The sequence below is a fragment of the Bubalus bubalis genome, chromosome 8 (assembly GCF_019923935.1).
Source record: "Bubalus bubalis isolate 160015118507 breed Murrah chromosome 8, NDDB_SH_1, whole genome shotgun sequence".
NCBI lineage: Eukaryota > Metazoa > Chordata > Mammalia > Artiodactyla > Bovidae > Bubalus > Bubalus bubalis.
In genome coordinates, this window is record NC_059164.1 from 33,496,600 (window position 1) to 33,521,136 (window position 24,537).

Genomic DNA, 24,537 nt, shown 5'->3' on the forward strand with positions numbered 1-24,537 from the left:
ATATCATTGGGCCAATATATTAGGCTGGCTTCTGTCAGTCAACAAACAATCAGTAAATATTTAGTACATGGCTTCCATGTGCTCAGGGCATTGCTAGACTTGGAGTATATACGCATAAGACATTGATTTCACTTTTAAGCAAAATCCATTTGAAGCAACAATAATTACACCTAGGAAATAGTGGTGGATAGTAAATTTTAGTTTCTTATCACACATACAACAATTTGGTCCTTCTTTTAAATGTTCTAGGTATTCAGACAAGGAAGCTAGATATCTTCTAACCCAGCCAGCCACTCAGTCACTCAGACTGAGTGGAGGAGATGGGTCCTAACAAAGCCACCATTACAGACTACCCAGTGAATACCTCCTGAGACAGGTAAAAGTTAATTACATTAATATATAAAGTAATATTCCTCTCGGAGAAGGCAATGGCACCCCACTCCAGTACTCTTGCCTGGAAAATCCCATGGGTGGAAGAGCCTGGTAGGCTGCAGTCCATGAGGTCGCGAAGAGTCGGACACGACTGAGTGACTTGACTTTCACTTTTCACTTTCATGCATTGGAGGAGGAAATGGCAACCCACTCCAGTGTTCTTGCCTGGAGAATCCCAGGGACGGGGGAGCCTGGTGGGCTGCCGTCTATGGGGTCGCACAGAGTCAGACACCACTGAAGTGACTTAGCAGCAGCAGCAGCAGAAGTAGCAACATTTCTCTAGTAGATAACTTTCTTCCTTCTTTTACTTTACAGTTGTGAAAATGTAAAATGTTTGCTGGTAATATTTGCTGTGGTATATGGGCCCTGTCTGGACATAAAGGAAATTTCCTTGTGGATTACCTTCCTCTTGGAGTCAATGATAACGGAGAATGATATCCAGATTTTGTTCTCTGAATTGCTCTAAGGCTTGTATGCCTCATGAGTGAGTAAATTTCTATTGTTGACATACATAGACCACTCCAAGATTAGTCAAAGGGCATTATTTAAGAGATTTGTTTTCCATTGAATAAGATTTAGACTTGATTACAAATATGAGCAGGCCATAGGACCAGGTCACTTGTAAAGGGATTTGGAATCATTATGGATTTTCACCTGTATCAGAGGAATTTTAACATTATTTTAATGGTGGACACTCAGAGGGCTCAAACAAAACTTGTGCACACCAGAAGCCAAAGACCCCACAGAGACTGAGACAGAACTGTGTTTGAGTGTCTCCTGCAGAGGTATGAGTCAGCAGTGGCCTGCTGCAGGGGTAGGGGCTTTGGGTGCAGCAGACTTGGGTATGGCATAAGTCCTCTTGGAAGGGGTCACCATTAACCCCACCCTAGAGCTGCCAGAACTTACACAGGACTGGGAAAACAGACTCTTGGAGGGCACAAACAGAACCTTGTACACACCAGGACCCAGGAGAAAGGAGCAGTGACCCCACAAGAGACTGACCCAGACTTGCCCATGAGTGTGCAGGAGCCTCTGGTGGTGGCGTGGGTCGGCAGTGGCCTGCTACAGGTTTGGGGGCACTGTGTGTAGCAGTACATGCATGGGACCTTTTGAAGGAGGTCACCATTATCTTCATTATCTTCACTCCACCATAGTTTGAAGTGAAGTGAGGTGAAGTCGCTCAGTCGTGTCCGACTCTTTGCGACCCCATGGACTGTAGCCTACCAGGCTCCTCTGTCCATGAGATTTTCCAGGCAAGAGTACTGGAGTGGGTTATCATTTCCTTCTCCAGGGGATCTTCCCGACCCAGGGATCAAACCTGGGTCTCCTGCATTGTAGGCAGACACTTTACTGTCTGAGCCACCAGAGAAGCCCCAAGGGGCCCCTAATGGCCCCCCAAAATCCTGAAAAACAGTTGGTCTTATATTTCCAGACTTCAAAACTTAATACAAAGATAAACTAATCAAAACAGCATGTACTGGCATAAAGACAAAAATATAGACCAATGGAATAGAATAGACAGCCCAGAAATGAACTCTCACATATACTGTCAAATGATTTTCAATAAGGGTGCCAAGACCATTGGAGAAAGGTCAGTCTTTTTAAGAAATGGGGCTGTAGAAACTGAATATCCACATGCAAAATAGTGAAGTTAGACACTTATCTCACATGACATGCAAAAATTAACTCAAAGTAGATCAGAACGTTAAAACTCAAACTATAAAACTCTTAGAAAAAAACAAAAGAGGAGCTTCATGACAATGAATGTGGCAGTGAGATTTTGTTTTAAGCTCTAGTAGAGAAGAGCAGTCAAGTATAGGGCTAGAGTCAGAGACCTGGGCTCTAACCCAAGACCACCACTTTCTACCTGTGTGATCTTAAGCACATTACCTACTCTCTCTAGGTTTCAGCTTTCTCCTCTGTAAAAAGATGACAATCATGAAGCAATAGTGGCAATTAGATAAATGAATGCAGGTAATTAATCAGTGCTAGTATCTGGCATAGAGCATACGATCAACCATTCCTGCCCATTTGGAGTAAGTGGGAGGTGGCATAATATAGTAGATAAGTAGGTAGGCTTTGGAGTCAGATTTTCTAAGTTCATATTCTTGTTCTACTCTTTACCAGCTCTGTGACCTTTGGCAAATACTTGACATTTCTATAACTAAGATTTTTTTTTAAATTCTGAATACTAGAGTTAACAACAGTACTCATAAAATTGTAATGATCAAATGAAAGAATCCCTTTGTTTAACTCTTAGAAAAATAGCACTCTCCAGTATTCTTACAGCTGCTATAGTGCTCAGTACAGCATTGGACAAAGAGTACATGCTTATAAAATGACCCATCATGCTGCCCCAAGCAATGGTTTTTAGGAAGTGCTTAATGACAAGGGTAAATAGTAATCATAAGCTGTCAGGAAAAACAGCATGTGCATACCCTAATTCAAAAATAACTTTACTGCTAAAAAATGTTAACCATCATCTGAGTCTTCAGCAAGTTGTAATCCTTTATGCTAGAGAAGGGTCTTGCCTCTATATTGGTGGTGTTGACTGATCAAGGTAGTGGTTGCTGAAGGTTGAGGTGGCTGTGGCAGTATCTTAAAATAACAATGAAGTTTGCCACATCCATGGACTCATCCTTTGAGGAAAGATTTCTCTGTAGCATACAGTGATGTTTCATAGCATTTTACCCACATGAGAACTTCTTTCAAAACTGGAGTCGATTTCCTCAAGCCCTGCAGCTGTCTTATCAACTAAGTTTATGTCATATTTTTCCTCCCTTATTGTCATTTCAACAATCTTCACAGTATCTTCAGCAGGAGTAGATTTCATCTTAAGAAACTACTTGCTTTGCTTAGCCATAAGAAGCCACTCCTCATTTGTTAAAGTTTGATCTTGATAATGCAGCAATTCAGTCATGGCTTCAGGCTCCACTTCTAGTTCTCTTGCTGTTTCTACTACTTCTGCAGTTAATCCACCATAGTTTGGCCCCAGGTAAATAACAGGGAGGAAACATAGCCCCACCCATCAACAGAAAATTGGATTAAAGATTTACTGAGCATGGCCCTTTTCATACTGTTCATGGAAACAAACACCCTCTTCCAACAACACAAGAGAAGACTCTACACATGGACATCACCAGATGGTCAACACCGAAATCAGATTGATTATATTCTTTGCAGCCAAAGATAGAGAAGCTCTATACAGTCAACAAAAACAAGACCAGGAGCTGACTGTGGCTTAGATCATGAACTCCTTATTGCCAAATTCAGACTTAAATTGCAGAAAGTAGGGAAAACCACTAGACCATTCAGCTATGACCTAACTCAAATCCCTTATGATTATACAGTGGAAGTGAGAAATAGATTTAAGGGACTAGATCTGATAGATGGAGTGCCTGATGAACTATGGACAGAGGTTCGTGACATTGTACAGGAGACAGGGATCAAGACCATCCCCATGGAAAAGAAATGCAAAAAAGCAAAATGGCTGTCTGAGGAGGCCTTACAAACAGCTGTGAAAAGAAGAGAAGCAGAAAGCAAAGGAGAAAAAAAAAGATATACCCATTTGAATTCAGAGTTCCAAAGAATAGCAAGGAGAGATAAGAAAGCCTTCCTCAGTGATCAATGCAAAGAAATAGAGGAAAACAACAGAATGGGAAAGACTAGAGATCTCTTCAAGAAAATTAGAGATACCAAGGGAACATTTCATGCAAAGATGGGCTCGATAAAGGACAGAAATGGTATGGACCTAACAGAAGCAGAAGATATTGAGACGAGGTGGCAAGAATACACAGAAGAACTGTACAAAAAAGATCTTCACGACCCAGATAATGACGATGGTGTGATCACTCACCTAGAGCCAGACATCCTGGAATGTGAAGTCAAGTGGGCCTTAGGAAGCATCACTATGAACAAAGCTAGTGGAGGTGATGGAATTCCAGTTGAGCTATTTCATATCCTAAAAGATGATGCTGTGAAAGTGCTGCACTCAATAGGCCAGCAAATTTGGAAGACTCAGCAGTGGCCACAGGACTAGAAAAGGTCAGTTTTCATTCCAATCCCAAAGAAAGGCAATGCCAAAGAATGCTCACACTACCACACAATTGCACTCATCTCACGTGCTAGTAAAGTAATGCTCAAAATTCTCCAAGCCAGGCTTCAACAGTACATGAACTGTGAACTTCCAGATATTCAAGCGGATTTACAAAAGGCAGAGGAAACAGAAATCAAATTGCCAACATCCGTTGGATCATTGAAAAAGCAAGAATTTCAGAAAAACATCCAGTTCTGTCTTATTGACTATCCCAAAACCTTTGACTGTGTGGATCACAACAAAGTGGAAAATTCTTAAAGAGATGGGAATACCAGACCACCTGACCTGCCTCCTGAGAAATCTGTATGCAGGTCAGGAAGCAACAGTTAGAACTGGACATGGAACAACAGATTGGTTCCAAATAGGGAAAGGAGTACGTCAAGGCTGTGTATAGTCACCCTGGTTATTTATCTTATATGCAGAGTACATCATGAGACATGCTGGGCTGGAAGAAGCACAAGCTGGAATCAAGATTGCTGGGAGAAATATCAATCACCTCAGATATGCAGATGACACCACCCTTATGGCAGAAAGTGAGGAAGACCTAAAGAGCCTCTTGATAAAAGTGAAAGAGGAGAGTGAAAAAGTTGGCTTAAAGCTCAACATTCAGAAAACTAAGATCATGGCATCTGGTGCCATCACTTCGTGGCAAGTAGATGGGGAAACAGTGGAAACAGTGGTTGACTATTTTTTGAAGCTCCAAAATCACTGCAGGTGGTGACTGCAGCCATGAAATTAAAAGATGCTTACTCCTTGGAAGAAAAGTTATGACCAACCTAGATAGCATATTAAAAAGCAGAGACATTACTTTGCCAACAAAGGTCCATCTAGTCAAAGCTATGGTATTTCCATTAGTCATGTATGGATGTGAGAGTTGGACTGTAAAGAAAGCTGAGCGCTGAAGAATTGATGCTTTTGAAGTGTGGTGTTGAAGACTCTTGAGAGTCCCTTGGACTGCAAGGAGATCCAACCAGTCCATTCTAAACGAGATCAGTCCTGAATATTCATTGGAAGGACTGATGTTGAATCTGAAACTCCAATACTTTGGCCACCTGATGGGAAGAACTGACTCATTTGAAAAGACCCTGATGGTTGGAAAGATTGAAGGCGGGAGGAGAAGGGGATGACAGAGGATGAGGTAGTTGGATGGTATCACCGACTCAATGAACATGATTCTGAGTAAACTGTGGGAGTTGGCGATGGACAAGGAGGCCTGGCGTGCTGCAGTCCATGGGGTTGCAAACAGTCAGACACAACTGAGTGACTGAACTGAACTTAATGGTGGAAGACTTATTGGCGACCAATTTTATTTGTATTGAGTGTTTTTGAATGCTTTCAACACAAATATTTTAAAGGGAGAAGACTTGGAGGTGACCAATCTTGTTTGTTTTGAATGTCCTTGAAAGTAATTATGAATTATGTACCATATTAACAAATAACACTTTGATAAATATTGTTAAATGTACTGAAGCATTTAAAATTCTGAACCCTTTTCAGATACTGTTTCAGAAAGCTTTTCGTCTTAAAATTTAGTGTTTTCCATGTATACAGGTCATTATTCTTCTATAACCCAATAGTGAGTGCAAAAGTGGTATTGTATGAATAACCTTTAATGACAACATCTGTAATGTACTTATATTCTTGATATTAACATCCTGATTGAATTTTAATTCATAGCAGCATAGATGAAGTGTATTTTATTCTAACTTATATGTGTTAGATGACTAAATGATTTGCTTTGGTTAAGGTAATCTAAAATTTTTTTAAACATAAATGTGTAACAGCCAGACCCATGACCAGCAAATACATCATGCAGCACATAATGAATTGCTTTTGGTTGCCACTGTTAAGTTGATTATACTGTTATGAACAAAGTGAGTCATAATATTTTATGACCTCAATCTAGCACCTTTTCCTGGAGGCATTCTCCAGTACAGTCAGGAATAGATACTAAGTAAATCCTTGAGCTGGAATTTCTCAGTGTGCACCTGCCAATGTAAAGATCACATACATGCACATAGACACAGGCTGAATTTGCAAAGCAGCATAAAACAGACCTAGGTTTTTCCAAATATCAGATTCATTTTATTTGTCCTATGGTGATATTCCTCCTATATTCCACATTCATTATTTGAAATGATTGGAGCTCTAAAGTGAAATAGAAATTTAAATATAATAGAATAATACACAAGTAAATATTAGTGGAATTGATTTAATAACAGATTAGAATTTTAGAATATTTTATACCATTTAAAAGCTTTCCATATGTATTAATTTCTTTAGCACAAAATAGCTTTATCAATGGTAGAAGTCTTGTTAACTCATTTTATAGATGAACAAAGCTTTTAAAAGACTTACTGAAGACTATAGAGCGAACTGGAATCAGAGCCAGCATAAAACTCTTTCTCTTGATTTCCACTGCAGGGCTTTCTCCCTTATGAGGACTTAACATTCATGATGTATGCTTGCAGGGGAATATTTTCAGTTTAATAATTTCTAAAAATTCTAATTTGAGGATAGATGGTAAGTAGATAAGAGCTAGGTTCATTATAGTTCTTTATAATGTGACAATTTCAGGTTTTTTTTTATTGTTTCAAATAGTATGTGTTCACATGTTTAAGAGGATACAATAAATTCTATATTTTTGAAACCCCATGGTCTGTAGCTTGCAAGCTCCTCTGTCCATGAAATTCTCCAGGCAAGATACTGGAGTGGATACCCATTCTTTTTTCTGGGCGATCTTCCCAACCCAGGGATTAAACACAGGACTTCTGCATTCCAGGCAGATTCTTTACCATCTGAGCCACCTGCGAAGCCAACATTAAATACTAGATAAAACAAAACCTGTAACTTTTTTCTCAGATGAAATTCTAGAAAATATCACTTAAATGACAAATCTAAGTAATCACAAAAGAATGGGAAGACAGAAAGAGAACATATTTCTTAAAAATAGTTGTTGGAATACTACATCATGGGGTTACATGACCATAGATTATCTATCTTTTTGGTGCAACATTTGATAAAAAGTTTCCTATGAATTCCTTAAGGTTAAAGCGTTTAAATTTGAGTTAGAAATATTATTAACAGTTTTTACATACTTACAGCAGCTTAATCTAAGGAGTGATGGTAAATGACAATTTGAATTATAGAGATGTGTAAAGTAGTATACAGAAAGTGTATAAACATCCCTTTGTTTCCCTATAAAAGTTGCCCCATTTTAGATGATCCTTTTCATTTAATTTGAATGTCTAAACAAATGTTTTGCCACGGAGGCAAGACATACACACACATACACACACGCAGCCAACCATCACCAAAAAATCTGATGATGATTTCTTCCGAGACCTTTAGTTTCTGGACATGAAATCATCTGTGATTTATCATCAAGTGAGATATACTAAAAGGATATCTACCTATAAAGTGAAGTGAAAGGTGCTCAGTTGTGTCCGACTCTTTTTTTTTAAATTTATTTTTTATAGAAGGATAATAGGTTTACAGAATTTTGTTGTTTTCTGTCAAACCTCAACATGAATCAGCCATAGGTATACATATATCCATCCCTTTTGAACCTCTCTCCCATCTCCCTCCCCATCCCACCCCTCTAGGTTGACACAGAGCACCTGTTTGAGTTTCCTGAGCCATACAGCAAATTCCTGTTGGCTGTCTATTTTATATATGGTAATATAAGTTTCTGTGTTACTCTTTCCATAAATCTCATCCTCTCCTCCCCTCTCCCCATGTCCATAAGTCTATTCTCTATCCCTGTTTCTCCGTTGCAGCCCTGTAACTCAATTCTTCAGTACCATTTTTCTAGATTCCATGTATATGCGTTAGAATACAATATTTATCTTTCTCTTTCTGACTCACTTCACTCAGTATAATAGGTTCTAGGTTTATCCACCTCATCAGAACTGACTCAAATGCATTCCTTTTTATGGCTGCGTAGTATTCCATTGTGTATATGTACCACAACTTCTTTATCCATTCATCTGTTGATGGACATGTAGGTTGCTTCTGTGTTCTAGCTATTGTAAATAGTGCTGCAGTGAACAATGGGATACATGTGTCTTTTTCATCTTGGTTTCCTCAGGGTATATGCCTATGAGTGGGATTGCTGGGTCATATGGTGGTTTTATTCCTAGTTTTTTAAGGAATCTCCATACCATCTTCCATAGTGGCTGTATCAATTTACATTTCTACCAATGGTGCAAGAGCATTCCCTTTTCTCCACACTCTCTCCATCATTTATCATTTGCAGACTTTTTGATGATGGACATTCTGACCAGTGTGAGGTGATATCTCATTGTAGTTTTGATTTTCATTTCTCTAATATTGAGTGATGTTGAGCATCTTTTCATGTGTTTGTTAGCCATCTGTATGTCTTTGGAGAAATGTCTGTTTAGGTCTTTTCCCCAATTTTGATTGGGTTGTTTGTTTTTCTGGCATTGAGTTGTGTGAGCTGCTTGCATATTTTGGAAATTAATCCTTTGTCACTTGTTCCGTTTGCTATTATTTTCTCCCATTCTGAGGGCTGTCTTTTCACATTGCTTATAGTTTCCTTTGCTGTGCAAAACATTTAAGTTTAATCAGGTCCCACTTGTTTCCCTTTGTTTTTATTTCCATTATTCTAGGAGGTGGGTCACAGAGGATCTTGCTTTGATTTATGTCATCAAGGATTCTGCCTATGTTTTCCTCTAAGAGTTTTATAGTTTCTGGTCTTACATTTAGGTCTTTAATCCATTTTTAGTTTATCTTTGTGTATGGTATTAGGAAGTGTTCTAATTTCATTCTTTTACGTGTAACTGTCCAGTTTTCCCAGCACCATTTATTGAAGAGGCTATCTTTGCCCCATTGTATATTCTTGACTCCTTTATCAAAAATAAGGTACCATGGGTATATGGGTTTGTTTCTGGGCTTTCTATCTTGTTCCATTGATCTATATTTCTGTTTTTGTACCAGTAGAACACTGTCTTGTGACTGTAGCTTAGTAGCATAATCTGAAGTCAGGAAGGTTGATTCCTCCAGCTCCCTTCTTCTTTCTCAAGACTGCTTTAGCTATTTGGGGTCTTTTGTGTTTCCATAAGAATTGTGCAATTTTTTGTTCTAGTTCCATGAAAAATGCCATTGGTAATTTGATAGGGATCATATTGAATCTGTTGATTGCATTTGGGAGTATAGTCATTTTCACAGTATGTATTCTTCCTACCCAGGAACACGGAATATCTATCTGTCTGTTTATGTCGTCTTTGATTTCTTTTATTAGTTCTTATAATTGTATGTGTACAGTTTTTTTGTCTCCTCAGGTAAGTTTATTTCTAAATATTTAATTGTTTTTGTTGCAATGGTAAATGGGGTTGAATCCTTAATTTCTCTTTCTTATTTTTCATTGTTAGTATATAGAAATGCAAGTGATCTCTGTGTATTGATTTTGTATCCTGCAACTTGCTAAATTCCCTGATTAGCTCTGGTAATTTTCTGATACTATCTTCAGGGTTTTCTATGTAGAGTATCATGTCACCTGCAAACAGGGAGAGCTTTATTTCTTCTTTTCCGATCTGGATTCCTTTTACTTCTTTTTCTTCTCTGATTGCTGTAGCTAGGCCTTCCAGAACTATGTTAAATAATAGTGATGAAAGTGGACACCCGTCTTGCTCCTGATCTTAAGGGGAATGCTTTCAGTTTTTCACCATTGAGAATAATGTTTGCTGTAGGCTTCTCATATATGGCCTTTACTATGTTGAGGTAGGTTCCTTCTATGCCCATTTTTTGAAGAGTTTTAATCATAAATGAGTGCTGTATTTTGTCAAAGGCTTTTTCTGCATCTATTAAGATTATCATATGGTTTTTATCTTTCCATTTGTTAATATTGTGTATCATATTGATTTGCATATATTGAAGAATTCTTGCATTCCTGGAATAAACCCAACTTGATCATGTTGTATGAGCTTTTTGATGTGTTGCTGAATTCTGTTTGCTGACATTTCGTTGATGATTTTTGCATCTGTGTTCATCAGTGATATTGGCCTGTAGTTTTCTTCTTTTGTGTGTTGCTTTTGTCTGGTTTTGGTATCAGAGTGATGATTGCCTCCTAGAATGAGTTTGGAAGTGTTCCTTCCTCTGCAATTTTTTGAAAGAGTTTTAGAAGGATAGGCATTAACTCTTCTCTAAATGTTTGATAGAATTCTCCTGTGAAGCCATCTGGTCCTGGGCTTTTGTTTTTTGGGAGATTTTTGATCACAGCTTCAATTTCAGTGCTTGTAATTGGGTTGTTCATAATTTCTGTTTCTTCCTGGTTCAGTCTTGGAAGATTGAACTTTTCTGAGAATCTGTCCATTTCTTCCAGGTTATCCATTTACTGCCATATAGTTGTTCACAATAGTCTCTTATAAATCCTTTGTATTTCTGCATTGTCTCTGGTAACCTCTCCTTTTTCACTTCTAATTTTGTTGATTTGTTTCTTCTCTTTTTTTCTTGATGAGTCTGGCTAAAGTTTTGTCAATTTTGTTTATCTTCTCAAAAAACCAGCTTTTAGTCTTATTATCTTTGCTATTATTTCTTTCATTTCTTTTTCATTTATTTCTTCTCAGATTTTTATGATTTCTTTCTTTCTACTAATTTTGGAGTTCTTTTGTTCTACTTTTTCCAGTTGTTTTAGGTGTAAAGTTAGGTTGTCTCTTTGATGTTTTGTTTTGTTTCTTGAGGTAGGATTGCATTGTTATAAACTTCCCTCTTAGAACTGCTTGCTGCATCCCATAGATTTTATGTTTTCATTGTCATTTGTTTCTAGAAATTTTTTTATTTCCCTTTTGATTTCTTCAGTAACCTGTTGGTTATTTAGAGGCATGTTGTTTAATCTCCATGTGCTTGTGTTTCTTACTTTTTTTCCCCTTGTAATTGATATCTAGTCTCACTGCATTGTGGTCGGAGAAGATGCTTGATGCGTTTTCAATTTTCTTAAATTTACTGGGGTTTGATTTCTGATCCAAGATGTTGTCTATCCTGTAGAATGTTCCATGTGTGCTTGAGAAACGGAGAAGGCAATGGCACCCCACTCCAGTACTCTTGCCTAATCCCATGGACGGAGGACCCTGGTAGGCTGCAGTCCATGGGGTTGCTAAGAGTCGGATACGACTGACTGACTTCACTTTCACTTTTCACTTTCATGTATTGGAGAAGGCAATGGCAACCCACTCCAGTACTCTTGCCTGGAGAATCCCAGGGACGGGGGAGCCTGGTGGGCTGTCGTCTATGGGGTCGCACAGAGTTGGACATGACTGAAGCAACTTAGCAGCAGCAGCAGCAGCACTTGAGAAGAATGTGTATTCTTCTGAATTGGGATGGAATGTCCTGAAGATATCTATGAGATCCATCTCATCTAATGTATCATTTAAGACTTGTGTTTCCTTATTAATTTTCTGTTTTGATGATGTGTCCATTGGTGTGAGTGGGGGGTTAAAGTCTCCTACTATTGTGTTCTGTCAATTTCTCCTTTTATGTCTGTTAGTGTTTGTCTTATGTATTGAGGTGCTCCTATGTTGGGTGCATAGATATTTACAACTGTTATGTCTTCTTCTTGGATTGATCGCTTGATCATTATGTAGTGTCCTTTCTTATCTCTTGTAATCTTCTTTATTTTAAGGTCTGTTTTGTCTGATATGAGGATTGCTACTCCAGCTTTCTTTTGCTTCCCATTTGCCTGGAATATATTTTTCCATCCTCTCACTTTCAGTCTATATATGTCTTAGGTCTGAAGTGGGTTTCTTGTAGGCAGCATATATATGGGTCTTGTTTTTGTATCCATTCATCCAGTCTGTGTCTTTTGGTTGGAGCATTTAATCCATTTACATTTAAAGTAATTATTGGCATATAGTTCCTGTTGCCATTTTCTTAATTATTTGGGGTTGATTTTGTAGGTCTTTTTTTCTTCTGTTGTATTTCTTGACTATATAAATCCCTTTAACATTTGTTGTAAAGCTGGTTTGGTGGTACTGAATTCTCTTAACTTTTGCTTATCTGAAAAGCTTTTTATTTCTCCATCAGTTTTGAATGAGATCCTTGCCAGCTACAGTAATCTTGGCTGTAGATTTTTCCCTTTCAGTACTTTAAATACATCCTGCCATTCCCTTCTGGCCTGCAGAGTTTGTGTCGGACTCTTCATAACCCCATGAACTATAAAGTCCGTAGAATTCTCCAGGCCAGGATATTGGAGTGGATAGCCTTTCCCTTCTCCAGGGGATCTTCCCAACCTAGGGATTGAACCCAGGTTTCCTGCATTGCAGGTGGATTCTTTACCAGCTGGGTCACAAGGGAAGCCCATCTATGTATAAATATTTTATAAAATCAATAAATTCTCCAAGGAAGAAAAGCAGTGAACTCTATTTCTTAATGAAATAGCTGGCACCATTAAGAAAAATTATTTTTCCTCAAATTTCCCATTGTTTAGAAGTGATTACTCATACCTCCCTTTCAGGATCTCCGTATATGTTAACTAAGCCATAATATTGGGCTTCCCAGGTGGCACTAGTGGTAAAGAACCTGCCTGCCAACAGGAGACATGAGAGACATGGGTTCGATCCCTGGGTTGGGAGGATGCCCAGAGGAGGGCATGGCAACCCACTCCAGTATTCTTGCCTGGAGAATCCCATGGACAGAGGAGCCTGGTGGGTTATGGTCCATATGGTCACAAAGAGTTGGACGCAACTAAACTGACAGCATGCGTGCAAGCCATAGTATTAGTGCAGTGCTGTAAAGTTTGTAGGATGATTTTTTTCCCTGAAACAAAACAGACATACAAGCATTGCTGTTTACAGAGTGAAAAGTAAGTTTAGCTTTCTAGCTTATCTAATTCTGGAGGACATTAAATAACTTTAAGTACCAAATGCTGAGTTCAGGCCCTGGACTTAATTACTCAAGGAGACATTTGCAAAGGATCTTTTGGCCTTATATTCTTTTATGTGTTTTCAGAATAAGTACAATGTCTGAAATATGCAAAGAAAAATACTCAAAATAATTAAAATACCATTCATTATCCTGATGGATAATTTCAGTCCTGCTCACATTCCTTCCAGAGGTTTATTTATTCTGGATGCAACACCTTTGCAAAAGGAAACATCTTGTTTAGTACATAAGATAGAACTGCACACACAAAAAGAATGTATGATAAATGATTTTCTAATGCCTTGGTAATATAAACAATCTCAATCTATTGTACAAAATAAATCTGCAGTGTGATTTTTAACCTGAAAGAAAGTAATGGATAATAATTGTTTGCTTAGGAAATTGAAAACAGAAACCCAAGGCATATTTAATAAATTATTTCACGTTTTCCTTGAAATATTTTAAAAGGGTAAGATCAAGAAAAAATATCTCCTAATGCATACACCCATGTTGTCCATATGATGGGGAATGGTCCTACAATATTGGTATAATTTGCCTCTAACATGTTAGCAGGAGTTAAGATGGTCAGAAATATCATTAAAAACAACTGGCCAAAGTCAGAGCTGGTAAAATGGTAAGGAGTGGGTTCATCAGTATCGTTTTTCTAGATTTCACATATATGCCTTAATATACAATATTTGTTTTTCTCTTTCTAACTCACTTCAACCTATTTGCCAAGTGGAAGTAGAGACACAGACATAGAGAACAAGTGTATGGATCCCAAGTCGGGGAGGGAGTGGGTGGGATGAACTGGGATTTTGGGATGGACACATATATACTATTATGTATAAAGTAGACAACTAATGAGTACCAACTGTATAGCACAGGGAACTCAGTGCTCTGTGGTGACCTAAATGGGGAAGAAATCCAAAAAAAGAGGGGATATTCGTATACCTATAGCTAATTCACCTCTGCACAGCAGAAACTAACTCAACGTTGTAAAGCAACTATGCTCCAATTAAAAAACAAAACAAACAAAAATGAAGAGTATGATTTACCACTGCTAGAATTTTAAGCTGTCTCCTAGATCTGTGGTTTTGAACAAGAACATTTCACAAGAGTGCAAAAGGGTATTTAATTAACAACAACAACAACAAAAAGGCATTTAATTAGCAGTTTGCATGTGATATGCTTTTTTTGTGGGATATGGGTAAGTTCCCTGCTTTTAGATGAGGTGTTTTTTCAAATAATGCAGTTCCCCTCGTTCTGATTCTCCATTTGCCAAACCACTTCCCTAACAACTTGATGATATAATTTAAAAAATTTTCAGTATTTATAAGTAACTTGGTATTCCACGTGTCTCGACACTGGAAATGATGTGTTCTGAAATCAGAGGTTAGCAAGCTACAGCCTGTGGCCCAAATCTGGCCCACCACCTGTTTTTATACTATCCATGAGCCGAGAATATTTGTTACATACTTTTAAATGGTTGCAAAAATGAAAAGAATAATATTTTGTGACTCACGAAAATTATGTAAAATTCAAATTTTAGTAAATGTAGAGAACGTTATTGGAAGACAGCCATGCCATTCATTTACATACTGTTTTTTCTGCTTTCACATGACAGTGCGTACTGGAATAGTTGCAGCAGAGATCGTATGATCTATAAGGCCTAAAATATTTACTAAAACATTTGCTATGAGGTCCTTTGCTGAAATGGTCACTGATCCCTGCTCTGGACTGTAGGAATGATTATTTCCATCTCTTGGGATTGAAAAGTAACATGACATCTTTAAAGTAAAAATTGCTGGATAAACAGGCGGAGGTTATAAATTGACCTAGAATAAATAAGCTTTTTGTCTAAAATTACTTTTTGTTTCATTGTGATTTGTTTAAAGTAAATACCACCCTGGGAAACTGTTTCATCACCTCCAAAAGTTACAACATTTGAAAATTTTGAACTCCAGTATTAATGGTTGTAACTTTATTTTGTAGTTTAATTTTTATTTTATATTGCTAACTTTAAAATAGCAGATTCTCAAAGATTGCAAATAAAACCTCATACTTATTCTGAATATCTCTCTTTTACAATTTGTTATATCTGGTGAATATAAATAGAGGCTTTTGTTCCTAAAATTTGATCTCTCATCAACCCCAGTGAGGAATTAACAGCTAAGGCATGGTGAAAAATATCCTACTACATCTCAAGTCTAAACCAGAAACTTGAAACCAGCAGGCTTGGGTCAAATTTAACCCAAGGATATATATATTAGCTTTCACAGTCTATATGTTGTCTTCGACAATTATGAAATAGTTTCAAACATATAATATGAAAATTGGGAGATTTTACTTAAAACTTTGCCTTAAAAATTCTCCAAAGTTCTAACACACATTCCTACGGGGGATCGTGAGTTAGTCCATGGGGTCGCTAAGAGTCGGACATGACTGAGCGACTTCACTTTCACTTTTCACTTTCATGCATTGGAGAAGGAAATGGCAACCCGCTCCAGTGTTCTTGCCTGGAGAATCCCAGGGACAGGGAACCTGGTGGGCTGCCGTCTATGGGGTCGCACAGAGTCAGGCACGACTGAAGTGACTTAGCAGCAGCAGCAGCAGCAGTGGTTGACCTTTGCATAGGAGGCACCACCTCCCCAATTAATCACAGTCGTCACCTGTGTGGCTTTCATTATCGCCCTGGTCTAGAAACTTCAGCATTTGGAAACCTTGCACCCCCAGTCCCTAGGAACGACTAGCTCCAGGAGGAAAAGGGGAAGGGAGACTTCTGTAAGAGTTGAAGAGAGCATTTCTCTAGTGGAAACATCTGGGAAGAGGTGGACTTTTTGGGAGAAAGGAGGTGAACTGTAATTCAGAGTGACGTGCTTCACTAAATATCAGATTGGTGGAAATATTGTTGAATCAGGAAGAGACTTTATTTAATAACAAATATCATAATGATTGTGAATGTTATTGTTACTATGTCATCTCTCTATGAATTTGAATCACGGTTCTGCAGCTGTACCCTGACTGAAAAAGTTCCGTCAGTGACTTCAGATGAAAAGAAACTGCTTTACTCGGTGTGGCTCCATTAGACATAGAACATAAAGCAGATGCGAATCCGCATTTCAAAGACAAATTGGCTGATTCAGGTTATAATGAGTTCCCTATGACTACTATTTGTTGTTGTATAGTCGCTAAGTTGTGTCTGACTCTCTTGTGACCCCATGGACTGTAGCTGACCAGGCTCCTCTGTCCATGGAACTTCCAAGGCAAGAATACTGCAGAGGGTTGTCCGTTTCCTGCTCCATCCAATCTTCCCAATCCAGATATAGAACCCTGGTTTCCTGCATTAGCAGGTGGATTTTTCTTTTGTTTCTTTTTTTTAACCACTGAGCCCTTACTACTATGCATGCTTGAGTGCTCTATGGCTTCAGTCCTGTCTCTTTGCGACCCCATGGACTGTACCCTGTCATTCTCCTTTGTCCGTGGGATTCTCCAGGCAAGAATACTGCAGTGGGTTGCCATGCCCTCTTGTAGGGGATCTTCCCCACCCAGGGATCAAACTGGAGTCTTCTGAGGCTCCTGCATTTGCAAGCAGGTTTGTGCTTCCCTGGTGGCTCAGGCGGTAAAGTATCTGCCTGCAATACAGGAGACATGGGTTTGATCCTGGGTTGGGAAGATCCCCTGGAGGAGGAAATGGCAACCCACTCTAGTACTCTTGCCTGGAAAATCCCAAGGACGGAGGAGCCTGGTAGGCAACAGTCCATGGGGTTGCAAAGAGTCAGACACGACTGAGTGACTTCACTTCACTTCTTTAGTTATGTGATTAATCAGTTGATGATGAAAGTACACACACGTGTGTGTAAATGTGTGCTCATAGATGTATGTATTATCTACCAATCATCATAGATTGAACCAAAACACATATATAGAGGAGGATCTTAGATATCCTGGGCAAGCTTGTGTTATATTTAAGGAAAATGAAGATGGTATTGGTGTGATGTCTAAATTTGAGGCTTTTCAATCCCAGGCTTTTACTATTTTCCTGTTCTCCCTTCTCCCCCTCCTGCCTTTCCCTTCCTGCTCCTCCCAGTCCACCATAGTCTCCTTTTTCTTCTGTGTCATATTTCAGTTCAGTTCAGTTCAGTCGCTCAGTCGTGTCCAACTTTTTGCGACCCCATGAATCGCAGCACGCCAGGCCTCCCTGTCCATCACCATCTCACGGAGTTCACCCAGACCCACGTCCATTGAGTCAGTGATGCCATCCAGCCATCTCATCCTCTGTTGTTCCCTTCTCCTCCTGCCCCCAATCCCTCCCAGCATCAGAGTCTTTTCCAATGAGTCAACTCTTCGCATGAGGTGGCCAAACTACTGGAGTTTCAGCTTTAGCATCAGTCCTTCCAAAGAAATCCCAGGGCTGATCTCCTTCAGAATGGACTGGTTGGATCTCCTTGCAGTCCAAGGGACTCTCAAGAGTCTTCTCCAACACCACAGATCAAAATCATCAATTCTTCAGTGCTCAGCTTTCCTCACAGTCCACTCTCACATCCATACATGACCACTGGAAAAACCATAGCCTTGACTTGGACCTTTGTTGGCAAAGTAATGTGTCTGCTTTTCAATGTGCTATCTAGCTTGGTCATAACTTTCCTTCCAAGGAGTAAGCGTCTTTTAATTTCATGGCTGCAGTCACCATCTGTAGTGATTTTGGAGCCCCAAAAAATCAAGTCTGACACTGTTTCCACTGTTTCCCCATCTATTTGCCATGAAGTGATGGGACCAGATGCCATGATCTTCATTTTCTGAATGTTGAGCTTTAAGCGAACTTTTTCACTCTCCTGTCTCACCTTCATCAAGAGGCTTTTTAGTTCCGCTTCACTTTCTGCCATAAGGGTGGTGTCATCTGCATATCTGAGGTTATTGATATTTCTCCCGGCAATCTTGATTCCAGCTTGTGCTTCTTCCAGCCCAGCATGTCTCATGATGGACTCTGCATATAAGTTAAATAAACAGGGTGACAATATACAGCCTTGACGTACTCCTTTTCCTATTTGGAACCAGTCTGTTGTTCCATCTCCAGTTCTAACTGTTGCTTCCTGACCTGCACATAGGTTTCTCAAGAGGCAGGTCAGGTGGTCTGGTATTCCCATCTCTTTCAGAATTTTCCACAGTTTATTGTGATCCACACAGTCAAAGGCTTTGGCATAGTCAATAAAGCAGAAATCGATGTTTTTCTGGAGTTCTCTTGCTTTTTCGATGGTCCAGCGGGTGTTGGCAATTTGATCTCTGGTTCCTCTACCTTTTGTAAAACCAGCCTGAACATCTGGAAGTTCACGGTTCACGTATTGCTGAAGCCTGGCTTGGAGAATTTTGAGCATTACTTTACTAGCGTGTGAGATGAGTGCAATTATGCGGTAGTCTGAGCATTCTTTGGCATTGCCTTTCTTTGGGGTTGGAATGAAAACTGACCTTTTCTAGTCCTGTGGCCACTGCTGAGGTTTCCAAATTTGCTAGCCTATTGAGTGCAGCACTTTCACAGCATCATCTTTTAGGATTTGAAAGAGCCCAACTGGAATTCCATCACCTCCACTAGCTTTGTTCATAGTGATGCTTTCTAAGGCCCACTTGACTTCACATTCCAGGATGTCTGGCTCTAGGTCAGTGATCATACCATCGTGATTATCTGGGTCGTGAAGATCATTTTTGTACAGTTCTTCTGTGTATTCTTGCCACCTCTTCTTAATATCTTCTGCTTCTGTTAGGTCCATACCATTTCTGTCCTTTATCGAGCCCATCTTTGCATGAAATGTCCTTTTGGTATCTCTAATTTTCTTGAAGAGATCTCTGGTCTTTCCCATGCTGTTGTTTTCCTCTTTTCTTTGCATTGATCACTGAGGAAGGCTTTCTTATCTCTCCTTGCTATTTTTTGGAACTCTGCATTCAGATGCTTATATCTTTCCTTTTCTCCTTTGCTTTTCAATTCTCTTGTTTTCACAGCTATTTGTAAGGCCTCCCCAACAACCATTTTGCTTTTTTGCATTTCTTTTCCATGGGGATGGTCTTGATCCCTGTCTCCTGTACAGTGTCACGAACCTCTGTCCATAGTTCATCAGGCACTCTATCTATCAGATCTAGGCCCTTAAATCGATTTCCCACTTCCACTGTATAATCATAAGGGATTTGATTTAGGTCATAGCCCAATGGTCTAGTGGTTTTCCCTAATTCTTCAATTTAAGTCTGAATTTGGCAATAAAGAGCTCATGATTTTTAATGGCTTCTAAATGACTGGAAAAGTTTTATTCAGTTTGTCTGTAATTTGACATATTTTTTTAACTTGGAAAAAAGATCAATTATAATTAACCAATAAATTATTTTTTCTGCTAGGTGAATGACATTGTCCTACTTTGAAATGCACTGGATAAGAGAGAAAACAGTTCCTGTTCTCTGGATGTAAGGAAAATTATCTATGATATAATCAAGTGTGAATGAAAATCATTAAAACTATGAAATCAAAACCAAGACTTTTTAGTATTATAGAAATTAATTTTAAAAACTACTGTGAATGAAAGCCTATGAAGTACAACTAAAATAGTACCCAGAGGAAAATTAGTGTTGAAAATGTATCAAAAAGGGAAAAAATAAAAGTGTATTAAATATTGAATTAAATGAGTTAGGTTAAAAACAATATGGGCTTAAGAAAAGGTAGAAGTTAAAAAATGGGTGTTAGAATTCAAAAGAGCATAAATTAATTAAAAAACAGAAAAATAGAAAATATATGACTGTTAATTGTTCAATAATCTCCTAAGTTAATTAAATGAAAGTCACTTAGTCATGTCCGACTCTTTGTGATCCCATGGACTATACAGTCCATGGAATTCTCCAGACCCGAATACTGGAGTTGGTAGCCTTTCCCTTATCCAGGGGATATTCTCAACCAGGGATCAGACCCAGGTCTCCTGCATTGCAGGCTTATTCTTTACCAGCTGAGCCACAAGGGAAGCCCAAGAACACTGGAGTGGGTAGCCTATCCCTTCTCCAGCAGATCTTCCCAATCCAGGAATTGAACTGGGGTCTCCTGCATTGCAGACAGATTCTTTACCAACTGAGCTATCAGGGAAGCCCCAATAATGTCTTATTAAAGTGCCTATTATGTTTATACCTTAGACACTAAATCTTATTGGAACGTTGGTTTTATACTTTGAACTTTCATTATTGTGGGAGGAATGACCTATGGCCAGACAGAATTCCTATCCAGAGTCATGAATCATTTTACAAAAAAAACCACTTGACAATACTGTGGAACCCTGCTTTATCCATTCATGGTTTGGCAACATACATCCATGAAACATAAAAGCACTTTTTAAGAAGTGCCTAAGACCTATAATTAGACTTCTCTTTCTTCCCTGGAGTATTTCTATTTATGACCTTGATTTTTATCTGAAGGACTTCTCACTATTAGTAATTTTAGTGTGTTCTTACATTTGTCTATGTTAAGAAAAATATGGTCAGAATGCATTTAGTCTCTTTGAATCTTTTCTCTTTTTGGGGGCAGGAGTTTGTTGTGTTCATTATTTCCTTCACTTTTGTTTTATTTTTGCAAATTGTTACAGGTTTTGAGTTCAGTTCAGTTCAGTTGCTCAGTCGTGTCCAACTCTTTGAGACCCCATGGACTGTAGCATGCCAGGCCTCCCTGTCTATCACCAACTCACAGAGTTTACCCAAACTCATGTCCATTGAGTTGGTGATGCCATCCAACCATCTCATCCTCTGTCGTCCCCTCTCCTCCTGCCTTCAGTCTTTCCCAACATCAGGGTCTTTTCAAATGAGTCAATTCTTTGCATCAGGTGGCCAAAGTACTGGAATTTTAGCTTCAACATCAGTCCTTCCAATGAACACTCAGGACTGATCTTCCTTAGGATGGACTGGCTGGATCTCCTTGCAGTCCAAGGAACTCCCAAGTGTCTTCTCTAACACCACAGTTCAAAAGCATCAATTCTTTGGCGCTCAGCTTTCTTTATAGTCCAACTCTCACAGCTGTACATGACTACTAGAAAAACCATAGCCTTGACTAGATGGACCTTTGTTGGCAAAGTAATGTCTCTGCTTTTTAATATGCTGTCTAGGTTGGTCATAACTTTCCTTCCAAGGAGTAAGCGTCTTTTAATTTCATGGCTGCAGTCACCATCTGCGGTGATTTTGGAACCCCAAAAAAATAAAAGTCTGACACTGTTTCCACTGTTTCCCCATCTATTTGCCATGAAGTGATGGGACCGGATGCCATGATCTTCGTTTTCTGAATGTTGAGCTTTAAGCCAACTTTTTCGCTCTCCTCTTTCACTTTCATCAAGAGGCTTTTGAGTTCCTCTTCACTTTCTGCCATAAGGGTGGTGTCATCTGCATATCTGAGATTATTGATATTTCTCCCAGCAACCTTGATTCCAGCTTGTGCTTCTTCCAGCCCAGCGTTTCTCATGATGCACTCTGCATATAAGTTAAATAAGCAGGGTGACAATATACAGCTTTGATGTACTCCTTTCCCGATCTGGAACCAGTGTGTTGTTCCATGTCCAGTTCTAACTCTTTCTTCCTGACCTGCATTCAGATTTCTCAAGAGGCAGGTCAGGTGGTCTGGTATTCCCATTTCTTGAATAATTTTTCCACAGTTTGTTGTGATCCACACAGTCAAAGGCTTTGGCATGGTCAATAAAGCAGAAATAGATGTTTTTCTGGAACTCTCTTGCTTTTTCGATGATCCAGCAGATGTTGGCAATTTGATCTCTGGTTCCTCTGCCTTTTCTAAAACCAGCTTGAACATCTGGAAGTTCATGGTTCATGTACTGCTGAAGCCTGGCTTGGAGAATTTTGGTTTTCAGCCCTGGCCTTTATTCTTTCCTCAGTTTCTTTCATTCCTCTTTTTCATGCTGCTTCTTTCTTGTTCCAGCTCTTCTCTTGTTCTGTAATATTCTTCTCATCCCCCTTGTTTTTGTTTTTCTAATTATACTGTCTAACATCGCATTTTCTTTTTCCTCTCTCTTTACACTTGTTCCTTCTCTTTGGCTGAGGTATGTTTACTTTGCTTTGTTTTCCCTTTACTTTGTGTATTACAGCTCAGTCAGCCTTTTTCTTTCCTTACCCCTGTTAACTGGCACCATCTATCCTTTTGGGTGAATCAAGAAAAATAAGGGAAGGAAAAGAATGATGAGAAAGCTTCATCTTACCGACTGTTTTTCTGGTTCTTATTATGTCCCTCTATGTTTTTAATGATCACATCTAATTATTTCAGATAATAAATAGGTTTGAATTGATGCCCATATAGTGATAAATTACCTAGCCATTTAGTCAGGCACACGCATCTGTGTGCCTTAGGAAGAAAAAAGGATTTACAAATGTACTCCCTAAAGAAAGTATTTCTCTTCTCTGTTTACTTATGAGAATGCCAGGGCAAAACTTATTTTTTTTAATCTTGAAATGTTATTTTTTGTTCTTCATTTCATTTTCTAGGATGTTTCCTAGGATTATAATGCATTCTGGGGAAGGTCTTGTTTGTTAACAGACAGATTCTATTACAACAAAATCCCTGGGGTTGTGTTATTTTCAGCATTATTCAAAGATAAATTGACTTTAAGTTGAGGCCGGCAAACATTTATATTATTGCCATTTTTGTTCTGAAAGTATGTGGAAGAGGACTGGCTCTCCTTCACTAACTTGCAGCTTTTTCAAGCTAGTTTAAATGTTGTGAAGGATTGAAAAACAGCTTCTAAATTGTTTCTTGCTATTGATAAGACTTTGCTGCATGGGCCTCAGGTGTCTTACTAATATCTGTACCTCATTTTTCTCCTGTGCTCCCTGTACACCTAGCACATTGCTGGGAATACACTTAGTACTCTCAGTGGTAAATAAATTTTTTAAAATCCCATATCCCTTGTAAGTCCCAAGGAGGAAAGATCATTGTCTTTGGAATGATGATAAGAATGGATGGGCAGGATAAACTTTGGCTAGACAGTACTTGAGAGGAAGAGAATATAATGGTATTCAATAACAGTAATATTAACAGTGATAAAAAGTGACATTATTGAGTGCCTATTTAACTCTGAATTTTATTAAGGGTTCATTAGTAATACTAACAATAATAATGCTAAAATGAATATGTATTGAATGGCTACTATTCAACAGTTTTTGTTCTAAATGCATAGTATTTCTTCATGTGAACTTTCTTTATTATTCTTTATAAAAAGTCCTGTGGGGTTTTTATGAAAAAATTGGCTAGAGATTAGTAACGTGCCTAAGTCACATAGTGATAAATTTCATATCTATGCCTATTTGAGTTCAGAGACTAAATTTCTCAATTCCTCAATGTTACTTAGTACCTGTTATTGAGAACTTTATGTCAAACATTGCAAGGTGTCTTCCTTCCCTTGTAAAAATTTGTGGGGTATTGGTAATCCCAGGTTTGTCATCCATTTTCATAATTGAATAAGACAAAATTTTGAAATTATTTGAGAAAGAAAAAAGTATTTCAAGACATGAACAAATTGTACAAATGCCTCCTCATCACCCCATTCCCTTCAGCCTCCTTAATTAATCACATGCACGTGATCCAAGCAGAAGAGCCTGCCTGTTTGAAATTTAATGTATGACACTTTCCTTCAGATAAAATATTGGTATTCTCAGAGTTTAGATGCTTTAAATTCTACGATTTGATTACATTTTGACTTACCCTAATGTGTCATCCAAGATAGTAATAGCTATACGCTTGCTATGGGAAATAACAAGTTAGAAAATTATTCAGAAGCCATGTAAGAGCCCCATAGAGCATGAAGAAAATAAACAAATCAGGGAAGCATAATCACTTTTCTGTACTAATGTTGTTCTAATAAATACGAATTCCTTTCTATTACTTTGCATGCTATAAGTAATGTGACTCACTTGGTCTGCTTTTGTTGTTCATTCTAAAGTGGTATTGCCTTTAAAACATGTGCAAAGTATTAACAGTTTTAAGTTCATTTTCATAAATGTAATTAAACTTCATCACTTCTTGTTGATGCAACAAGCCAAGCAGTAAATGCAGAGAAAAGGCCACAAACACAAACTTTTAATTCAAAATAATGTAGCATTAGCATTTTCTGTACCAAGGA

At 38.5% G+C, this 24,537-nt stretch overlaps 1 long non-coding RNA gene across 2 annotated transcripts in view; it reads left to right on the forward strand.

Moving 5' to 3' along the window:
- LOC123334681 overlaps nucleotides 1–19,852 on the forward strand; it is a 178,033-nt gene extending 158,181 nt beyond the window's left edge. Inside the window, exon 4 of one of the 2 annotated variants that reach the window (XR_006552726.2) lies at nucleotides 19,787–19,852. This is a non-coding gene — a long non-coding RNA (uncharacterized LOC123334681). Of the gene's footprint in view, nucleotides 1–249; nucleotides 377–19,786 lie in introns of those variants that run through there. The other variant, XR_006552727.2, reaches the window with a different exon arrangement.
- The last annotated feature ends 4,685 nt before the right edge of the window (nucleotides 19,853–24,537 follow it).